We start from the raw sequence: 7,942 nt of genomic DNA, 5'->3' as shown, positions 1-7,942 counted from the left end.
ATTAAAACTGTACCTCCTTTACTTTAAAAAACAGTTTCGTCCCATCGCCTCTATTTCTTCACTAATTATTCCAGTACAGATATATTTTTCCTCAGAACTAAATGGTTACAATATTTTCAAAATACAAAAAGACTTTTTTATGACAAATGAATTTCCTGATTTTTAAAATTGTTTGCATGAAAAAGAGTTGAAAATCAAAATCACCATATGTCACCATTTGTAGGAATATGCTCTTTAGGTAGAATGGAATTATATTAGACCCAGAAGTTTGTTTTACAGTCTACTATATACTTAAAGCTTTGCTTAATGACTATTAATATTTGCCTGAACACACTATATACTTAAGTATAGAAACCTCATCTTAAAGTTTCTTTTTTGTTTTTCCCAGGCTTTATGGTATTTCATAGGTTAACAGTTTGGACTATGGGTTGTAATACCCCCTCAGCATTGAGCACATCTAGCACCAAGCCTTGGTTTCTAAATATCTTTTCCAAATAAAAGATACTAATGTCACTTGAAGAAATTAATGAATCCAGAACTTGGTTTGAAGAAGCACAAAATAAGTCTGTAGCACTGTATCATGACAGAAGGAAAGGCAGTGTTTATTGAACAACTACAAAAGAATGAATGAATTAGTTTGAGGGAATTTGTAATAGTCAAATCTGGAAAAGTTTGAGCATTGAAATAAGTAATGACAAATGTGAATTTTAACCATTTGAATAAAATTACAATCTACCAATCCATACTGATATGTGAAAAAAGAGAAAATTCCCTTCATAAGGGGGTTTGAATTAATGAATTTAGAGAGAAACTAGATTTAAAGTATCACCAATTTGCAACAATTATAGTATGAGTTTATTGGAGCAGGAATCACCAAAGGATTCAAGGAAAATAAAAGGTATCAGGTAAAAGGTTGAAAAAGAACAGGATATTTTTATGCTTTACAAAAGGGACTATGGTGACTTTACAGTGAATAAATCTGGTGAAAAACAATCTACAAGTGGCCAAAGTAAACATGACAGAAAATGCTGCAAACTGGCATCAGGTGCATGCTGATCTGATATATTGAAGGGACACAGTATAACTTTCGTAGTAATCCTACCAAAAATAGATAACCTGAATATAAAGCTAAAACTTTAGAGAAACCTAAATTAAGGGACATTCTATAAAAAAGTGCTTGCACTTTAAAAAAATGTTGATGTCATAAATTGTTCCAAACTAAGAAATAATAGAGACACAACAACTAAATGCAATGTGTAAGTGCTATGTTGAATCCTAGGTCAGTGAAAAATGCAATAGCTATGAAAGACAAGACGGTATTGGAGCAATTGACGGAATTTCAACATATCTGTATATCAAAACAATAGTATTGTATAAATGTAAAACATCCTGAAATTGAGAATTGTACTGTGTTTATGTAAAATAATGCCCTTATCCTTAGGAAAAACTTGGTAAAGTATTCGGGGGGGGGGGGAGGGGGAATAAATAGGATAAAGTAAATGTGGCAAAAAAATTGATCTTTCTGGGTGTAAGATATAAAAGAAAACTTTGTATTATTTATTAAATTCTCCTTTAATCTTTATTTTTTAAACACCTTGTTAAAAAAAATTAAATGAGTGGGGAAATTATGGGACGTTTCTTCTGAGCAGAATACATTCATTTCCTGACTCTGCAGTATATGTACCGTTTGACTTCAGGAAAGTTACTTAATATATCTAAGCCCGGTTTTTGTCATCTATAAAGTTAGGATGCTCTCGTGGAGTTATAAAAAGTAATACTTGAAGGAATATTTGAAACTTTTTAACAAAGTGCCTGGCAGTAAGCACACACACACACGAAATGCCAGCTATCATTGTTTTGTTATCTTAATCAATTACTGTAGTAGTTAATAACAATATTAATGATGAGGTACTTGCCTCATTACAACTTAAATTCCATTATGCATTCTGCATGAGATGATAAGCAATCCTCGTTAATGGCTTACTTAAAGATTCAGTCTCCTAATTTAGTATTGCGTCGCTATCACAGCCAACTCATGCCACAGGTGAAAAAGATAGGCTTGTGATATTAATAAACATTTGATTATTGGGTCAACTCCATATTAATTTTTACCACATCTACTGCTCGCTAATGAATACTCTGTAGTGTATGTGAACACCACATATTTAGAGAAGCATCTTTGCCACATTTCTGTGATTAATAATTAGTTTCTTTTCATAATCCAGGAAATAATTTAGTCAGATTTCAAGTTTTGTTTATAGAAGTGGTTTGTTTTGGCATCCACAACTGAATTGAAATAAAAAGACTATTTTGTATATACTCAAAAATATATATTATTTCTATAGTTGATGCTGTTATATGCTGAAATAACAATCAAATTAATCTAAAGCTATTCAAATCAAAGCAAATGCTGTCCTGTTTAAAACATGGGGAAATAAATTGCTTAGACCATTAGCTGTTATCCTTAAGTGACTATTCTAAAAGTAAGTTATATCATGGAATACAATTATCTGAATATTATCTTGATTTTGTATATTATTAAATAGATTTATAATGTACACTGCCAAATAAATTTATAATTTAGGAAAGTGTTATCCATGTTCTGTCAATATTTAGTTACTTAAATGCTATGATAGAAGATTATTTTAAATACAATTTGAAAATGAGAAGAAATTATTCCATTTGACAAATGCCATGATTTTATCATATATTTCAGGTCATTTCAATTATTGCTCTGATTTCAAACATAAGGAACTTGTTTATTTGTTTAATTTTTCCTTCAATTGATTTTCTTTGGGGCATATGCCTTAATGCAGACAAATCCTTTAACACTACTGATATCTTTTTCTTTTGGTGATTATTACTGTGTAAATAAAGATGCAAATGAAATGGAGCTTTGTTATGTTTCTAACTCCCATTAATTTATTATGGATTGGTTCATACAGATCATTTAATTTTGCATCTTTGTTTTGAAGAAACAGAAGGTATAGATGGTCTTACTTCAAGTTGAGACACCCTAGTGGTTAGGAGAATGGGCTTTTCTGAAGGCTTAGCTCACACATTTCCCTCCAGGTGATCAAACAAGTGACCAATTCTTTGATCTTAGATACTCTTATTATAATTGAAGACCATCCCAGCAATTGCTTCACAAATTATTATGGAAATTAAATGAGATAAAATATTTCAGCAATTATCACATTTTCTAAAACACAGTAAATATTGAGTAAGTTTTATTTATAATATGGAAGCAGATGCTCATAATAGTTATGACAATGAATATTATAATACTATTTCAAGGTTTTAGAGCTAGTTGGCATACATTTGTGTTGCTCACGCTGAGTTGATTCTGTTTTTCCTATAGAGTGCTTGTTAGTAAAAAGACTTTGCTGTAAAACAAGACAATTGGGTTGGTATAACTGGTGGTATATAGGTTAAAGTTTTAATTCCAGTTATGAAGGAGAAAGGAAATCAGAAAAAAAGTGGTGTGGATCAAAATTATATAATTTGTTAGTAACCAGACACTGAGGAAGCAAAACGTGTTGTAGAAAAAGAATGCTAAAATTTGTTTAAAGTATGGCATTACTCACTACATAAGGAATAGAACAGTTTAGGGACTAGCACACTATATAAGCAAACCGCTATGTATTCTGTTACACGTTTATATAAAACATACACATGGAAATGCATTCTAAGCAAAGCGCTCTGTTTTAAGAAAAGAAACAATGTATTATCAGAATAAATGATCAGACACCAAATTGGAATTCAAATAATGACTATATGATGTATATTTTTATTTTTTAATATCAGCATTTTCATATACATTCTAGAATTATCATTGATAATCAACCATTAATGGTAAAGTAATATTTATCTATCTTAACCTTTAGCCCAGTGTATGAAACAAAATTTTGTTAAATAATTTCATTTATCTTATAGCTTAAAATATAAATTATTTTATTTTAATTCATTCACTTACACTACCAATAAGAAAAAAGGTGTATTTAAATTTTCAGTGTTAAATACTTCAGTATTTTTCAAAGAAATAGTTACTATTTGAAATGATGAACAATTCTTGAAAAGACAAATCATTTTTTATTTGTTATTAAAATGAGTTTTGGGGTTACCTAAATCTTACAATGTAGTTAAAAGAAAATAATTCATGAAAATTGAACTAAGATGCTCAAACTGTATGTAAGATTACTTATGGTTTGTATCCAAATATCAATCTTTGCCAGAGTTTAGACCAATTTACTATAAAGTCCATGTACGTAGACTGAGTAATCCGTAATCTGAAAGAAAAAAGGCTTTGAAGCTCCAAATAGATAGCTTTTATAATAAATCAAAGAAATTAATACCCAAATCATATCAGGTGGCCTTTAGATAGCCACTTAGGCAAGAGAACATGCAAAGTTTCCTAAATCCATCTGAGATCTTATAAGTATTTGAAAAATTGATCTGATGCCCCCACACTAATTGCTAATAGTTAATTGATTGGATCCTGGATCATTATAGCAAAATATTTTTAAAATCTGGAAAAATCTAGAAAAGGAATAAAAACTGGTATCAGAATCATTGGGGATAATTCATATAAAACATTAATATGAGAATAAAGATATACGTCATATTCTCCACACATCTGAGTACAAGAAATAAAAATTCAAGCCATTTATTTTCACTAAAACTGGCATATCATTTGTTTGTTTTTGAAAAATTTAATACATCCTTGCAGGTATTCTAATGGTTCGATAGAGTGGGGGTGGGAATGAAAGCTCAATGTGAGTATCTAAACTGTAGTATTTCAGAATAATTACCACATTATTTAACAATTAATTCTACTATCTATGCCGTTAGTCTAGAAAAGCTGTTGCTGACATTCTTATAAAATGTGGACAAACTGGAGGGAAGATCAAAATCCCCTCTGATAAAACAAGATGAACATTCCCCCGCTCCATAGCAGATGTGCAGCCCTGTTTGGTATTATCCATATGAAGAGAGGAGATCACAGAAAGAAAAAAAAATTTTGTCTCTACACTGAAATCCTTAATTTTGCTGCATGTACAATGCTGTGTATGTTGTAAATAAAACCGCTTTGTATAAATTATTGACAAAATCTCACCTTTGAAAGATGAATCAAATTTTATGGAATAAAAATATAGGTTGGTGGGGAAATTAACTTTCATCTTAAGCTAATGCTTGGGCAGGAACGTAGTACACCATGAAGTCTCGCTAAAAAATCTGAATAGCTTACAACATTGAGGAAGAATGCACTCAATAAGTTCGGCCATAAAAGTCTTTAAAATCAGAAATACTTCTCAATTTTAAATAGCATGCCGTGGAAACATTGCTACATGATGTTTCGAATAAAATGTGTTCTGCGGTTTGGGGGAAATTTCAGATTTCTAACCGTGTCTCAAAAAGAACTGTGTAACATAAAAGCTGAGCTCTTAAAATTAGCTTTTATGACTTTTAAGAATTATAGCAAGAATCTCTTCTTTCCCATTAAGTAAATTCAAAACACTGGCACATAACTATGCTTGCTATTGCATGCCATCGAAATGGCCTTACTTTTTTTTTTTTTTTAAGTTCAGCATTAATGAATGTGTGACAAAAGAGGTTTAGTCAAAAAGAACTGAAGCCCGTGTCATCATCAGACTCCTCAGACTCTTCTTTCTTTTCTTCCACTTTCTTCTCAGCTGGGGCAGCAGAGATGGAACCGACAGGACATCCCGCGGGTGCAGCATCTGCTGCGGGGTCAGACCCACCAGCTCCTCCGTTGCAGGTGAGGCTTCTGAGGTTGACATTGGCCAGGGTCTTTGCAAACAAACCAGGTAAGAAAGGTTCGGAGGCCGCTTTGATGAGGGCATGGATCTCACGCTCCTCGAGGTGATCGTGTTGAACGAGGGCAAAATAGAGGCAGGCGAGCCCAGAAACGAAGGTCATATGGGCTGGCGGCTGCGGGGTGCGGTACTAGTCCCCTGAGTGAGTGAGGGTATCACCCCAGCGCTGCCTTAGCTTCCCCTGAAGAACCCAGCAGCTTAGCGGCAGCTGAGGAAAGGCATTAATATGTTCTTAATTGCCTCCATATTTCCACTCAATCCTGGCATAAAAATAACCATGTGGATAGGTTCTGTATCTTTGCCCTCCTTGATTAATTTAATGCATGGATCTTGTTGTCTTTTTTTTTTCTTTACATATCCATCTTATAATTTGCCTTCTTGTCTTTTACATAGATGAATTATAAATTTGCAATAATTAATTAAAATACCAATAATACAGTCTTTGAAAAACTCCTGAGGAATAGAAACAGAAAATAAAACATTTCCAGTAATTGTTAACCACTTCCTACAGATAATCCTGGTTAAAATCTTGGGGAATGTCCCTCAATTTTTTTGTTTTGAGTTGTACACTCTTTAACAATTGGGAACAAATTGCAGGTGCCATTTTGCATCCTGTCTATCGATCTCTTTATTTATATTTGATATTTCATTTCAATGTTGTAACAATATTTGAAAATATTTCTCACGGTTGAAAAAGATTATTCTTTACATTGTTGTAATGTTATCTCATTTATTTTTGGCATTTACATCATTTCCAATATTGTTGCTATTATAGGTAGTAGTTTGATGAACATCTTTTTCATAAATCTGTGGACAGGTACTTACAAATATTACTAGGTGTAGATCGAATTGAATTGAATGGAACAGACTTTTTTTTTTGAAAGGAATGGACTTTTATAAACAAATGAAGCTAGTTTCCAAATAAAGATTTCATAATAAATGAACTATCTTAGGAGATTTTTCTTCTCTAATCCTTTCCCAATATTTTTGTTATTATTTTCTTCACCATTTTTAATTTTTCATTACTCCTTCTGGAAATGAGATGCTTGCAACGAATCTGTATCTTCTAAAGGACCAGAGATGGGCAATAAACACTGAATTTGCTTTGAGTATGAAGATGAAAGAGATTTAGATGATGTATTTCCAAACCAGTGAGGCTTTGTGTTATCTTTACTAAAATGATGGCATTTCCAAAATTTGGTGGCGCTTAGATAACTATCAACTATCACTGAAGTTTTAGGGGGCCTCTGGCTCTTGGGTATTCTGTGCAGCCTGGAACTTTTTACTCCTGCTGCATTTTGCTATTAGGAATGAATCCAAATGAAGTTCTGACCATATATCAAACCTCCCCAGGGCCTATTATTGCTTCGTCTGCCTTGGTGATGTGTTTAACGTTTCCCAACTTAGAACTGTCTGTGAATTTAATTAGCATGCTGTTTACTTCCACACTCCCATCATTAATGGGTCCTTTTCAAAGAACCTACCACTAGTAGCAAAGAAGCTAACCCTAGTAGCAGTTCTCTAGACACCTCCTCCCTCCTAGAAAAATTGCCATTTATTATTAGCCCTTTCATGTGATACTTCAACCAATTTTTAGTTTGTGTAATAGTGTTCATATCCAAGCTAATTTAAGCTAATACTTTGAGGAAAATTTTATAAGATACGTTATCTTTTTGCTTTGTTGAAATCAAGATATACCACATCTATTGCTGCTTTCATCTATTAATCTCATAACTTGATCCACAAGGGGGGAAAAAGCAATTAAATTTGCCTGGCATGATTTTTTCTTTGTAAAATCAAACTGCTTGCTTTTCATAATTCATTTATCCTCTAGATGTCTTCCAATATTTATCTTAGGATTTAAATCCTTATTTTACTAAGAGTTTTGATGGCTGCTGCCTTCCTTTTCAGAAAACAGTGCTCTGTTTGCTTATAGCTTTTCTCCTTTATAGCCTTGGAGTTACCTGTGAAAATAAACAATAGCCTTAGAGTTACCTGTGAAAATAAACAAAGCTGTGCTTGTCATTGGGAAGCAAACTCACTCTATAGATTAAGTTGCCTTATTCTGTCTGGAAAATGTGGCATAAAATCAATGTTATTTTATT

General features: G+C 32.4%; 1 pseudogene; it reads right to left on the bottom strand.

Annotated features, from left to right (window-relative positions):
• Positions 1–5,619: 5,619 nt before the first annotated feature.
• On the bottom strand, positions 5,620–5,940 carry LOC143661339 (large ribosomal subunit protein P1 pseudogene; annotated as a pseudogene).
• Positions 5,941–7,942: the final 2,002 nt, after the last annotated feature.

The sequence above is a fragment of the Tamandua tetradactyla genome, chromosome 2, assembly GCF_023851605.1.
Source record: "Tamandua tetradactyla isolate mTamTet1 chromosome 2, mTamTet1.pri, whole genome shotgun sequence".
In the NCBI taxonomy this organism is placed as follows: Eukaryota; Metazoa; Chordata; class Mammalia; order Pilosa; family Myrmecophagidae; genus Tamandua; species Tamandua tetradactyla.
Note: the sequence above shows the minus strand (reverse complement) of the source record. Positions and strands in the feature narration are given on the sequence as shown.